The sequence below is a fragment of the Triticum dicoccoides genome, chromosome 3B (assembly GCF_002162155.2).
Source record: "Triticum dicoccoides isolate Atlit2015 ecotype Zavitan chromosome 3B, WEW_v2.0, whole genome shotgun sequence".
In the NCBI taxonomy this organism is placed as follows: Eukaryota; Viridiplantae; Streptophyta; class Magnoliopsida; order Poales; family Poaceae; genus Triticum; species Triticum dicoccoides.
Window position 1 is genome coordinate 842270660 of NC_041385.1, and position 15340 is coordinate 842285999.

Below are 15340 nucleotides of genomic sequence, written 5' to 3' on the forward strand. Positions count from 1 at the left end.
AGGGGGGGGATAGCGCATCATTCAAATTAGAGTTGAGTTATAAATTATGACCTTATAGTACTAATCACATGACCCAACTAGTTTTGATCAATCAAGCAAACAATCTTATCAATATATTTGCGAGATGAGAATTACTATGTGTTACTCTCTCCATTCCAGAATATAAGGTGGACCAATTTCATGAAAGTCCAACATATATGTGTATTTGATCATTTTTATAGAATAAATTATCAATATTTGCATTACACAATAAATAAATACTGAAGTACTTTTCATGATGGATCTAAGAATAAATATTTGGTATTGTACATATTGATTTCTCTTCTTCTAAAAACTATTTAGTTCATGTTATAGCAATGACTTCAACCCTATACTTGAGATGCCATCCCCTATTCTACATGACACGCCACCTAGGCGGTCAACAAGAGTCAAGGCCAGTCAACAATAGTCCAAAATTGGAGATGGCTGTTACGCCCCCAACCGTGTACAAGTCCAATAGTTGATCCCACATGGTTGTTTTGCTCAGACTGTGTGCAAGTTCAAAGTGCATTGCGCACGTATTTTTTCGTGGTTTTGCGGGATAGAACACCTCGTAATCAAGTTCTTTAGGCATTAGACCAACCGTTGGCTCATTCGGTACGTCTTTCGAGTCCATTGAACTTGCTTCTCCTCGTTTTCCGAATGCATTAACCGGCCGCAGGTAGTAGTGGTGATTGATTGGTGAAGCAACCAAGCGGCACCTAGCATGCAGAATTGATGGTATATTTAGCTAGGTCCTTTTCAATTCCAATGCCGGTTTGCATCCATGATCCTGCATCGTATATAAACATATCCCTGTCGAGTGCTCAGTCACAGCAACGCCAGCGATCACAGTATCAATTCCACGATGACGGACTGGTCGTCCCTTCTGCCGGACCTTCTCCGTCGCGTCGGCGAGTGCATCCTGGTCACCAGCGACATCGATCACTACATGGACATGCGGGCTGTCTGTCACAACTGGCGCTCCGCCCTCGTCGACCCGTGCAGCGACTGCGCCGGCGTCGACCTCCTGTGCTTCCGCCCTCGGCACTGGGTCATGCTAGACGAGGAGGAGGAGCCCACGGACGGCGCCCGCCCCTTTGTCAACATCTCCACAGGGCGTTTTCTCCGCCGCCGCGTCCTGGTGCTTCAGGACCACATCCTCGTCGGCCCTTCCGACGGGCTCCTCATCGTCGGCGACAGGAAGCCCCAGCATGCTGTCCGCGTCCTCAACCCCTTCACTGGCTCGCTGCTCCATTTCAAGGTGATACTACCTAGTTACCGGGCCAAGGCAGTGGTTGGCGGCGGCGGGCATGAGCGCCCAACGTCACTCGTCTTCGGGCTCGACTGCTGCTACGATAACGACGACCCCGTCTGGAGCGCAGATCCGGCCAGCGACTACGTCCGCATCACCTACGGAAATGGCCCGGTCTGTCTCGGAAGCATGGTCGCCCACGCAGGCCACGTCTACATGGTCGACTGGGAGTGGGAGCCATCCGTGTACGAGGTCGTCTGGGACCATTGCTTCACCTACCGACCATGGATAACGCAGAGGCCGGACGCGTTCGTGTCTTCTGATGAGGGCTCGGAGTCATGGCCGTGGCTTAGAAATTACCTAGTGGAGTCTGACGGGGAGCTGCTCCTCGTCCGTCGTCCGCGGCTTCGTAGGCATAACATGGAGGTTTTCAGGGTGGACCTTGAGGGACACACGCTCGAGCCCGTCAACCAGATCGCCGGTGGCCGCCACGCCCTCTTTGTGGGGAAGAGGTGCCTGTCCGTTGACGCCGACAGACTCCCCTCTGTCGATGGAAACTGCATCTACTACGGCATTGCTGACATATACACAGAAGACGGCAGTCTGAAGAAGTGTGAGGGCATGTACAGGTATGATCTCGGTGATGGCAGCGAAGAGAGGATCTCAGGCCTCCTGTCGCCCCAGAGCGAGAGCTTTCGTGCTCGCCCTTTCAGCCTCATTCAGGTTCTCATTACCTACTGTGCCGTCCTCCCTGATGTGGAAGTGCAAGTCACCAAGGGATTCAAAGATGAAAAATGACATGTTCCCCGACCTGTACTGAAGTAGTACTTCTACGAGTTATTGCTCTGAGTTTGTGTATTGCTCTTAGTAGTTTTACAATTTATGGGCAAGGGTTTCATATCAAGTGGGAACATTCAGAAGGAGTATTCAACTTTGTTACTTGTTCTTAGCATCGAAGTCCTTATATTAATTCATCCCCAAAACTAGAAATATATATGTTATCACAGGCTCTAAGCTAAGGGTTAGCAGATTTGCTTGACAACAATATCCATCCATTCCAGGGATTGTTATACAGGAAATCTCGGTCTTTTACCGCCTGAAATATAAAATATTCATATGAAATTCAAATTCAAATTTTTTTATGGACAAAATACTAAATTTGTACTACATGCATACCTGTTGGCATAATTCAAACAATGCATGAGTTAGTTTAAGAAGTGACCAAGGTCGCCAGTTAATTAGGTTTGGAGAGTTAATTAGGTTTGGAGAGTTTACGTGTTTTAGCTTTTTTTAGGCAAATCCACGTGTTTTAGTAGTAGTGTATACTGTATAGGCAAGTTTGTGTATCCGTGTACCAGAAAATTATGAAAAGCAATAAGAGAAAAACACGAGGCACCTATGCCTCTGGCTAATTTCGAGTTTGTGTGCATGTGTTTCAACCCTGGTGCTTGTGTGCGCACCGGCGAGATATCAAGTGCTACAAGTAGTTCGTATGTGCTAAGGCCAGTTGCGCGAACACGATTAGTCGAGCTGCCTCGTGATCGTGTGTTTGATCCCTTGGAAAAGCTACCAATTGATACCAAACCAAGGTGTGAAGGCTTTGCCATTAAGTTGCATCACGGTGGAATTGAAGGATTCTTCGCCGCCATAAAGTTGTGTCACACGGACGCTTCAAGAGGGTTATGTCGACTTTGAAAGCAAGTGGTGGTGGTGTGACCATCCATTACCCCATGCTTGCAGGCGACAATTATGGGGTGGAAGATGATGGCACGGTCCAATAAATAAAGGACCAAGAGGCTTTCGCCTCCCTAGCCCAAGGTGTGCCTGATGAGCATGAAAGAATCATATGGGATAGGAAAATTTGCGTTGCAGCTAACCTTCATGGTTAATGAGATGCGAGATATCGGATAAAAGATGCAGGTAAACATAGTTGTGGAAAAGTTACTATGGGTTGTTCCTGACAAATGTCTACCAATCTTTGGCACCATAGAGTAGTGGAGCGATGTGAGGAAGATGTCGACGATGGAGGTGATTGGGTGGCCGATGACCTATGAGCTGGCGTTGAAGGGACGTGAATGCGGCCAAAAACAAGAGCAGATGAAGTTCTCGCGTAGTAGGGAGAAAGATAAAAAAGAAGTACCATAAGTTAGACAAATCAAAAGTTTGTTGCTACAATTGCTAGGACTATGGACACTATGCTCGAGAGTATCCTAATCCACGGAAGGGGAGGCAAACCAGGAGCACGGAGTACTACAACTAGCTTAACTGGACATGGAACCACCCAAGGTTGCTTTGATGACGAAGCGGTGGTTAAAAAAATTAGTCATGTATTTTGTTTTGTTTGTGTCTAAGTCGTCCATGTGTACAATATGTCTTCTTTAGATACACAGTACACACAAAGCTAGATTTACAATATGCTTCCTTCTTTAGATACACAGTACAAGTAAAAGAAGAAAAAAGATACAAAACATTTATGGTGGAGAGCTATCCGAAAAGAAACTGTGCTCACTGCGATCAAGATCTATCATGTGCTGCCTCCAGAGTTCCCTCCATGAGTTTTTAAGGCCATCAAGAAAATTTTCTTGAGTTTCTTCTGGAAATGTTTCAAGAAAGCGAAGGGTGGCCTTTGTTTGGTTGCGTGGGAGCATATTTCAAGCCGTTGAGCCTTGCTGGCCTTGGGATCCATCACCCTGACTATCTTAACAATACTCTTCAAATTCACTAGCTTTGGCTCCAAAAATCAGGCACAATTAGGGCGTGGTCAGGGCTTCCACGTGCTAAATCTGAGAGGGGGGCGGGGGCACACACTATTTGTCGCTGCGACCAAATGCACAATCAACAGAGGCGACCGGGTCATTTTTTGGAACAACATATGAATAGTGACATACTGCCCGTGATATTGCACCCAACTTATTCCCATTTGTGAATATGTAATCCAGGGAAGGAAAATCGGTTGCTGCAGATCTTCCCGATGTCAGATGTGTCAATGATATCAGGGAAACTCTGACTAGTAGTGCGTCTCTCGACATAGCACCGCAAAAGGAGTGTTTTATCAGATGACTGTGATACGAAACTGATGTTGGACGACAGATCGTCTCGCAAGGCATGGCTTGCAACACCCTCCATGTTGATTGATGTGCGATCAGGCTCCTGAGTGCATTGATCATATAGTGGTGCAATTTCCATATGCCAGGCGTTTCTGGTTTCTTTTTCTCTTAGGCTTTGGTCTTGACAGCTTAACACCAAACATGGGTTACTGTACCAAAGAGTGGTGGTGCTCGATGGACCGAAGGCTTCCCACACAAGAGTTAGAGAGATGGTAGCAATCATGATTGTGGGTTTCCACAAGTTGTGGTTGTAGAGAAACGCCAGTCTTCGAAGGTAAAGTGCCGCCAGTCCATAGAGTTGTCACATTGGTGGATGAAGAGCACAAGCAATGGAAATTGGCCAGGCGGAAGGAGACAGAGATTAGTGAGGAGTAGCTCTAGTTGTTTTAGGGCAGGGCCGGCTTTTTACTTTCACTGGTGTCAGAAGAGCTTGTATTTAACTCTTTCTCTCTCTCGTTAATGAAAATGACAAATGACTCTTGCTTGTTCTTTTAAAAAAAGAAAATAAAAAAGAAAGGAAAAAAGAAAGGACCACAAGGCACAACCCACAGCCAAGATAGGAAGGTTTTTTTGGGTAAACCACACATATATTCATAAAACAACAAAGTTACAAAGAACACACGCGGCTACAACAAGAGTGCATGAGAAAATACTATTGTGCTGAAACTTTGGAGAGAACACCCTCATAGAGAGAAAATAACACACAGATCCCTGGAGGTCCCTTCAAAAGCCAATGTGACCTCCTACCATCAGAAAACTAGCAACGCTAAAGTGTACACCGGAGATCTATCGGAGTCAGAACGCACCATCGTCCATAGGCTTTCTGAGTCGATGAAGAGGGCCGCCGCGAAAGCCTGAACCCGCATCTTTGTGGCGCATCGACCTAGGGTTGTCCCCGGATCCTAGATCTGCCGCAGCAAGCCGACAACGTCGGAGCAAGTTGCCAGATCCGCCAAACAACCAACACATGTCCAGTTCCGGCATAGCCGACAACTCCCATGCGCTAATGCCGCCATTGATTAGGATGACCACCGCTGGCCGGGCTCCTGAAACTATCTTCATGGGATCCACCACGATGTCGGAGGGCACGCCGTAGCAACGGGGTTGGAACCGGAAGATGAGATTACCTGGTACAGCCTTCGCCGTTGCCTCGCAGGTAGCACTCCAACATACTAGATTCATTGTCCTAGTGGAATCGCATGGTACTAAACTTAGAATGCACAGATATTTCCGTTTTGGTCCCGCTAGCAATGCTAGGGAGGCAGTCACTGCTCCCTTTTTTCGATAAAGGGAGAATTTTATTAGCTCAAAATAGAGCATCAAGAGGATACAAATATAATGAGCCCACCCGGCCTTTGCATAGTTAGGATGCACATAGCCAATACCTGTTGGAAATATGCCCTAGAGGCAATAATAAAAGGATTCTTATTATATTTCTTTGTTCATGATCGTTGTCTTTTATTCATGCTATAATTGTATTATCCGGAAATCGTAATACATGTGTGAATACTTAGACCACAACATGTCCGACAGCGCATGAAGCAATTTGGGTGAAGGAGTTCATCACCGACCTAGGAGTCATACCCAATGCGTCGGGGCCGATCAAACTCTTCTGTGAGAACACTGGAGCTATTGCCCTTGCGAAGGAGCCCAGGTTTCACAAGAAGACCAGGCACATCAAGCGTCGTTTCAACTGCATCCGTGAAAATGTTCAAGATGGAGACATAGATATTTGCAAAGTACATACGGATCTGAATGTCGCAGATCCGTTGACTAAACCCCTTCCGCGAGCAAAACATGATCAACACCAGAACTCTATGGGTGTTCGATTCATCACAATGTAACTAGATTATTGACTCTAGTGCAAGTGGGAGACTGTTGGAAATATGCCCTAGAGGCAATAATAAAAGGATTATTATTATATTTCTTTGTTCATGATGGTTGTCTTTTATTCATGCTATAATTGTATTATCCGGAAAATGTAATACATGTATGAATACTTAGACCACAACATGTCCCTAGTGAGCCTCTAGTTGACTAGCTCGTTGATCAACAGATAGTCATGGTTTCCTGACTATGGACATTGGATATCGTTGATAACGGGATCACATCATTAGGAGAATGATGTGATGGACAAGACTCAATCCTAAGCATAGCACAAGATCGTGTAGTTCGTTTTGCTAGAGCTTTTCCTATGTCAAGTATATCTTCCTTAGACCATGAGATCGTGTAACTCCCGGATACCGTAGGAGTGCTTTGGGTGTACCAAACGTCACAACGTAACTGGGTGACTATAAAGGTGCACTACAGGTATCTCCGAAAGTGTCTGTTGGGTTGACACGGATCGAGACTGGGATTTGTCACTCCGTATAACGGAGAGGTATCACTGGGCCCACTCGGTAGTGCATCATCATAATGAGCTCAAAGTGACCAAGTGTCTGGTTATGGGATCATGCGTTACGGTACAAGTAAAGTGACTTGCCGGCAATGAGATTGAACGAGGTATTTGGATAGCGACGATCGAATCTCGGGCAAGTAACATACCATCTGACAAAGGGAATAGTATACGGGGTTGCTTGAATCCTCGACATCGTGGTTCATCCGATAAGATCATCGAGGAGTATGTGGGAGCCAACACGGGTATCCAGATCCCGCTGTTGGTTATTGACCGGAGAGCCGTCTCGGTCATGTCTGCATGTCTCCCGAACCCGTAGGGTCTACACACTTAAGGTTCGGTGACGCTAGGGTTGTATGAATATGAGTATGCAGCAAACCGAATGTTGTTCGGAGTACCGGATGAGATCCCGGACGTCACGAGGAGTTCCGGAATGGTCCGAAGGTAAAGAATTATATATAAGAAGTGCTGTTTCGGCCATCAAGAAAGTTTTGGGGTCACCCAGTATTGTACCGGGACCACCGGAAGGGTCCCGGGGGTCCACCGGGTGGGGCCACCTATCCCGGAGGGCCCCGTGGGCTGAAGTGGGAGGGGAACCAGCCCCTAGTGGGCTGGTGCGCCCCCCTTGCCCCCCCTGCGCCTAGGGTTGGAAACCCTAGGGTGGGGGGCGCACCACTTGCTTTGGGGGGCACTCCACCCCCCTGGCCGCCGCCCCCCTTGGAGATTCAATCTTCAGGGGCCGGCGCCCCCCTGGGGGCCTATATAAAGGAGGGGGGAGGGAGGGCAGCCGCACCCTAAGTCTTGGCGCCTCCCTCCCCCTACTACACCTCTTCCTCCTCCCGCAGTAGCTTGGCGAAGCCCTGCCGGAGTTCTGCTGCATCTACCACCACGCCGTTGTGCTGCTGGATCTTCATCAACCTCTCCTTCCCCCTTGCTGGATCAAGACGGAGGAGACGTCACGCTGACTGTACGTGTGTTGAACGCGGAGGTGCCGTCCATTTGGCGCTAGGATCTCCGGTGATAGGATCACGACGAGAACGACTACCTCAACCCCGTTCTCTTGAACGCTTCCGCACGCGATCTACAAGTGGTATGTAGATGCAATCTCTCTCCTATCACTCGTTGCTTAGATGAACTCATAGATGGATCTTGGTGAAACCGTAGGAAATTTTTTATTTTCTGCAACGTTCCCCAATAGTGGCATCATGAGCTAGGTCTATGCGTAGTTCTCTATTGCACGAGTAGAACACAATTTTGTTGTGGGCGTAGATCTTGTCAACTTGCTTGCCGCTACTAGTCTTATTTTGCTTCAGCGGTATTGTGGGATGAAGCCGCCCGGACCGACCTTACACGTACGCTTACGTGAGATAGGTTCCACCGACTGACATGCACTAGTTGCATAAGGTGGCTAGCTGGTGTCTGTCTCTCCCAATTTAGTTGGAGCGGATTCGACGAAAAGGGTCCTTATGAAGGGTAAATAGAAGTTTACAAAATCACGTTGTGGTTATTCATAGGTAAGAAAACGTTCTTGCTAGAACCCAATTGCAACCACGTAAAAGATGCAACAACAATTAGAGGACGTCTAACTTGTTTTTGCAGCAATTGTCATGTGATGTGATATGGCCAGAAGTTGTGATGAATGATGAATGATATATTGTGATGTATGAGATCATGTTCTTGTAATAGGAAACACAACTTGCATGTCGATGAGTATGACAACCGGCAGGAGCCATAGGAGTTGTCTTTATTTTTTGTATGACCTGCGTGTCATTGAAGAACACCATGTAAATTACTTTACTTTATTGCTAAACGTGTTAGCCATAGAAGTAGAAGTAGTCATTGGCATGACAACTTCATGAAGATACGATGATGGAGATCATGATGATGGAGATCATGGTGTCATGCCGGTGACGAAGATGATCATGGAGCCCCGAATATGGAGATCAAAGGAGCTATATGATATTGGCCATATCATGTCACTATTATATAATTGCATGTGATGTTTACTATGTTTATGCATCTTGTTTACTTAGAACGACGGTAGTAAATAAGATGATCCCTTATAATAATTTCAAGAAAGTGTTCCCCCTAACCGTGCGCCGTTGCTAAAGTTCGTCATTTCGAAGCACCACATGATGATCGGGTGTGATAGATCCTTACGTTCACATACAACAGGTGTAAGACAATTTTACACATGCATAAACACTTAGGGTTAACTTGACGAGCCTAGCATGTACAGACATGGCCTCGAAACACAAGAGACCAAAAAGTCGAACATGAGTCATATGGAAGATACGATCAACATGGAGATGTTCACCGATGATGACTAGTCCGTCTCACGTGATGATCGGACACGGCCTAGTCGACTCGGATCGTGTAACACTTAGATAACTAAAGGGATGTCAATATGGGTGGGAGTTCATTAAATAATTTGATTAGATGAACTTAATTATCATGAACTTAGTCTAAAATCTTTGCAAAATATGTCTTGTAGATCAAATGGTCAACGCTCATGTCAACATGCACTTCAACGCGTTCCTAGAGAAAACCAAGCTGAAAGATGATGGCAGCAACTATTCAGATTGGGTCCGGAACCTGAGGATCATCCTCATAGCAGCCAAGAAAGATTATGTCCTAGAAGCACCGCTAGGTGAAGCACCCATCCTACAGAACCAACACGTTATGGACGCTTGGCAGTCACGTGCTGATGATTACTCTCTTGTTCAGTGCGGCATGCTTTACAGCTTAGAACCGGGGCTCCAAAAGCGTTTTGAGCGACACAGAGCATATGAGATGTTCGAAGAGCTGAAAATGGATTTTCAAGCTGATGCCCGGGTCGAGAGATATGAAGTCTCCGACAAGTTCTATAGTTGTAAGACGGAGGAAAACAGTTCTGTCAGTGAGAACATACTCAAAATGTCTGGGTTGCACAACCGCCTGTCCCAGCTGGAGAACAACCTCCCAGACGAGGCGGTCATTGACAGAATCCTTCAGTCGCTCCCACCGAGCTACAAGAGCTTTGTGCTGAACTACAATATGCAGGGGATGGTGAAGACGATTCCTAAAGTATTTTCAATGCTGAAGTCAGCAGAGGTTGAAATCAAGAAAGAACATCAAGTGTTGATGGTCAATAAGACCACTAAGTTCAAGAAGGGCAAGGGTAAGAAGAACTTCAAGAAGGACGGCAAAGATGTTGCCGGGAAGAAGTCAAAAATGGACCCAAGCCTGAGACTGAGTGCTTTTATTACAAAGGAAAGGGTCACTGGAAGCGGAACTGCCCCAAATACTTAGCGGACAAGAAGGCCGGCAACACTAAAGGTATATGTGATATACATGTAATTGATGTGTACCTTACCAGTACTCGTAGTAACTCCTGGGTATTTGATACCGGTGTCGTTGCTCATATTTGTAACTCACAGCAGGAGCTGCGGAATAAGCGGAGACTGGTGAAGGACGAGGTGACGATGCGCGTCGGGAATGGTTCCAAGGTCGATGTGATCGCCGTCGGCACGCTACCTCTACATTTACCCACGGGATTAGTTATGAACCTCAATAATTGTTATTTAGTGCCAAGTTTGAGCATGAACATTGTATCTAGATCTCGTTTAATACGAGATGGCTACTCATTTTAATCCGAGAATAATGGTTGTTCTATTTATATGAGAGATATGTCTTATGGTCATGCCCCGATGGTCAATGGTTTATTCTTAATGAATCTCGAACGCAATGTTACACATATTCATAGTGTAAATACCAAAAGATGTAAAGTTGATAACGATAGTCCCACATACTTGTGGCACTGCCAGCTTGGTTACATTGGTGTCAAGCGCATGAAGAAGCTCCATGCTGATGGACTTTTAGAGTCTCTCGATTATGAATCATTTGACACATGCGAACCATGCCTCATGGGCAAAATGACCAAGACTCCGTTCTCCAGAACTATGGAGCGAGCAACCAACTTATTGGAAATCATACATACTGATGCGTGTGGTCCAATGAGCGCTGAGGCTCGCGGAGGATATCGTTATGTTCTCACTCTCACTGATGACTTAAGTAGATATGGGTATGTCTACTTGATGAAACACAAGTCTGAGACCTTTGAAAAGTTCAAGGAATTTCAGAATGAAGTAGAGAATCAACGTGACCGAAAGATAAAATTCTTACGATCGGATCGTGGAGGAGAATATTGAAGTCACGAATTTGGTACACACTTAAGAAAATGTGGAATTGTTTCACAACTCACGCCGCCTGGAACACCTCAGTGTAACGGTGTGTCAGAATGTCGTAATCGCACTCTATTGGATATGGTGCGATCTATGATGTCTCTTACCGATTTACCGCTATCATTTTGGGGATGCGCTCTAGAGACAGCTACATTCACTTTAAATAGGGCACCGTCTAAATCCGTTGAGACGAAATGGCTTGACTTGATGGGGTCCTAGCTACCTTATGGATTTTATCACGGATTCGCACCAGTGCCCACCTTTGACGAAATGGCTTCAGCCCAAAGCCAAGGCGGTTGTCGGCTCTGTGTTCCCTCCTTCAACCGGAGCAACATTTCACTGTCATCCGATTCCACAAGGCTATGTTGTTGTGATGGTGGATGAAATAAAGGAGGGATTTGAGGAGCTCCAGCTTGAGCACCCTACAGGTGATGTGGAGACTCAGCTGGGTCTTGCTATGAAGACTCCGTGTCTATGGCGGAAGGAGCACATCAACCTTCTGAACTTCACGCCTCCTGCGAGTCAGATGGGCACTCTACCTCCTCCGCCTCCTCCTCCTCCTCCGGCGAGTGATCAGGGCACTCCGCCTCCCCTTCCTGTGCGTGAGGGCGGCAGTACTCCGCCTCCTTCTCCGCTTGCTTTGGCGCGTCTGAGCAGCCCGACTCCTCCTTCGCCGCCTCGTAAGCGACAGCGGAACACATACGCCGCCGCTCCAGCTGCTTCGGCGCGTCGTAGCAATCTGCCTCCGGCTGCTCCGCCTCTTAAGCAATGAAAAAAGACAGCAGTAGCCACTTCGGCTGGTCCGGCGTCTAGCAGTACAGCCAGAGGCGGGAGGCAATACAGATTCGGTCCATCGTCTCTCAAGCCTCTAGAGAAGTTACCATATGAGAGGAGCGAGGAGGAAACCAGAAGATCTGTCAAGGCCAAGTGAGGGACTTCTTTGAATCGGCAAAACCTAAGAAATATCCACCTCCGGAGGAGAAGATAGATCCAGTAAAAGCGAAGCACACTTTGGATGCCCTACAGCGACCATCATCGCCTCCGCCACAGTCCAACTATGACCGCATCATTGAAAGGACATATAAGGAAGCGGAACAGTCGGGAAGTACTTGCACTGATCAAAGGCTAGCAGAACGAAGAAGAGGGGAAAAAATTCCCCAGCTCGGCGAACAAGCGAAGCAATCGTGCCCCCCGATCAATGTGTCTAGCGACATCGTCGCTAATCTTCCGGGGATGCTGCCCGGTACCAATCTGGAGATTACATGCCCGACGATGCATTTTTTGAGGACACAATAAAATTCTGGCACGGGAAGCCTCTCGTCAAACCTGGTACTCCGCTAACAACGATGATGTGAAGATTCCATGATTGGTACATGGACATCTGCAAGAAGTCTGGGACGGATACTTTGTCGCTGAGAGTTAAAGAGGAGCACGACCTTGTTGGAATTGATCTGTTGTCTATTCCATATGAGGAGTTCTTCCAGTTTTTCAATCAAAAGGCCCTCGATAAAATAATCATCACTTGCTACTGTCTGTAAGTACTACTTCTCTGTAATTAATTAAGTCTCTGTATATAGCTCAACTATTTCATTGCATGTATATATAATTATCCTCACTATATTATGCAGATTGAAGATCGCTGAATTGAAGAAAAGACAAATAGATGATATTGGGTTGATTAACACAAATCTCATGGATGAATGAAATGTTACACATGATGCCAAACTAACCAAGGCCAACTTGCTCGCATCGTTACTTCGAATTCAAAACAAAGATACAATACGCTTTCCTTACGAATGCAGGTGAGTGTTTCTGTCTTGTGCATATTTGGTTTCCCTTATTACTCGAGGTTATAGTAATGTAATTGATGAGTTACGCATGTGTTCGCAACTTCCACTTTATTCTGCTAGAGATTAAGCTTGAAGAGGGACTAGTAACCGTCATAGACTCGAAACGAAAAAAATTTGGAGGAGTATGCGGCCATGACTAAAATGCTCGAGAAGTAAGTTCAATCGATCATTATCGCACCATATCATTAACTTTGTTCATTTTCTGATATCAAGTAATTGTTTTCTTTGTCTGGCAGAGTTTGGAAAAAGTTCACCGCACAAGCTCCGGGACTGCCGGCGGAGCTGCGATTTAACCACCCAAAAGTAAGTACTAGTAGCTAGTTCCGCGCATCTCCCATTGATTCTAGCTAGTTTTATCAATACCAATTAGCATGCTTGTTTATCAATTTGATTAACCTCTATTTCTTGTAAAGTGGTTGTGGCAGGAACCCGTGAATGATTTCTGTGGATACTACATTTGCGAGTTCATCCGCCACACGACATGTGAGCGAGGCTATTCTAAACAACAATATGAAGTGTGTAAGCAATAATATTCACAATTTTATTTTATTACCATCATTTGTGTTGAGTTTCATTCATATATATGTATTGACCCCCTTTTTCAAATTACATGTTTCAGATGTGGGATGAACTCATATAACAAGACCGCATACGAGCAATTCAAGAGGAATCGGCGGGATTCTTTCTTGACCACGTCATCGACAAACACGGTGAATACCATGTCGAAGTTGAGTTCAGATGTTAGGGGATTTTGTAAGAGATTTTATATTTTATATATAAATATATGTAGACAGTAGCGTCGGATAGATATACGAAAACTTGTTGTTCGACCAATCTATCGGAGAAGGAGAGGTCGATCACTTCTCTCTTTATATGTTCATGACGATCTTCTGTAATTAATGGTATCCTTCATTTGCTTACTAGCTAGCTAGCGTGTCGAGTCCTCACTATACATAGAGTATGTAGCGTCGACCAAGCACGGAGATAAGAGAGGACACTTGTCTCTGTTAGCTAGCCAACACAATATATGAAACCCCTAAATTAACCCTACAATACCCCAAAACCCCAATGCACCCCCTCCCCCTTCAGAAAAAAAAAACAAAAACTCCAGCCCCTGAACTGCTAACGCGTGGAAGCCTTTTGGTCCCGGTTGGTGGCACCAACCGGGACAAAAGGCCCTCCTGGCTTGGCAAGCCCCAGCGGCCACGTGGAGCTCCATCTGACCCGGTTCGTGGGCGAACCGGGACTAAAAGTATTGGGTTTTAGTACCGACCCTTTAGTCCCGGTTCGGCAACCGGGACAAATGGGCCTCATGAACCGGGACAAAAGGGGCTTTTTCTACTAGTGAGTTGTAATCCCCCTATCCTTGTTTATAGGCCTCACACACATTGCAATATAAAGTTTAACCATTAGTTTGGTCAATAAAAAATGAGTTAGAACTCCATCCCTGATAACACCAGTAGAGGAAGGGGTGAGGTGTTAACACCTATGATATCCGACCTTTGTGCTCTATTTAACAGATTCAAAGTGCCTCGCTAAACAAGCAAGTTCCCTGGGTGAATTTAAAATACCGCATCTTCGTCTTTCGCATGCCAACATTTGCAAAAAGTGATAGGGCTGAGCAACGAGCCATGGAATAGGTGTACACATAGCATGGCGAAGTCGACATAATGGGAACCCTGCAAACAGAAGGAAATCTGGCAAATGGTGTGCCTGTCCTCACATCGACAATACATATTTGTGAGTCAATCATGGGAACTAACTCAAGAATTGATTATGGGAACTAAGTGAAGAATTTTCCAGCAAAAGAATCATGCGAGAAGCTAGCTTCTTAAGGGATGGACACAAATCTCATCAACTTTATGGAGAATAGGCTTGGTTAGCAGAAAGTCGTCACTGTGAACACCGTCCGAAATTGGCAATGAACCTACTGTGTACTTAGCAGATGCAAGAGCGTGCGCCCCCTGTTGTATTTCGCCTCAGCAATTGGCAGAAAGCCAAGCAAATGCTTATGTCACATGTTGTGCCTTCTCTTACTAAATCGTAGGTGTCTGGTTTCATCCATTATCTCAACACTTAATTTCGCACTCTTTTTTTTTCATCTGTGGACTTCTTGGCAGATCATGTACTACTGCGACGGAAATGTGTAGGAGTAGAGATTTTGGAACCGTTGGATAATTTATAATAGTGTGGTCACACAAAAAAAATGCAGTTGCCACATTCATGCAATCCCTGTTTCAACTTCACGAAACTGTTATTCATGCATTGCTTGTCCTTGCTTCCATTTTTACCAAAACACCATGAAGTGGATTGTCTCTTGTTGATGGTGCACATACAATAAAAATTACAATCTAAATGTTTAGCATCTGTTGTCAACTGTTGCTTTACCAAAAAATAAAATTAGCAACCCTAGAACTCTTTTGCAATACCTTGATGACACATGCTTTTCTCTACGATTCTTTTGGGAGGGAAAGCTTCGTTCATGGAATTTT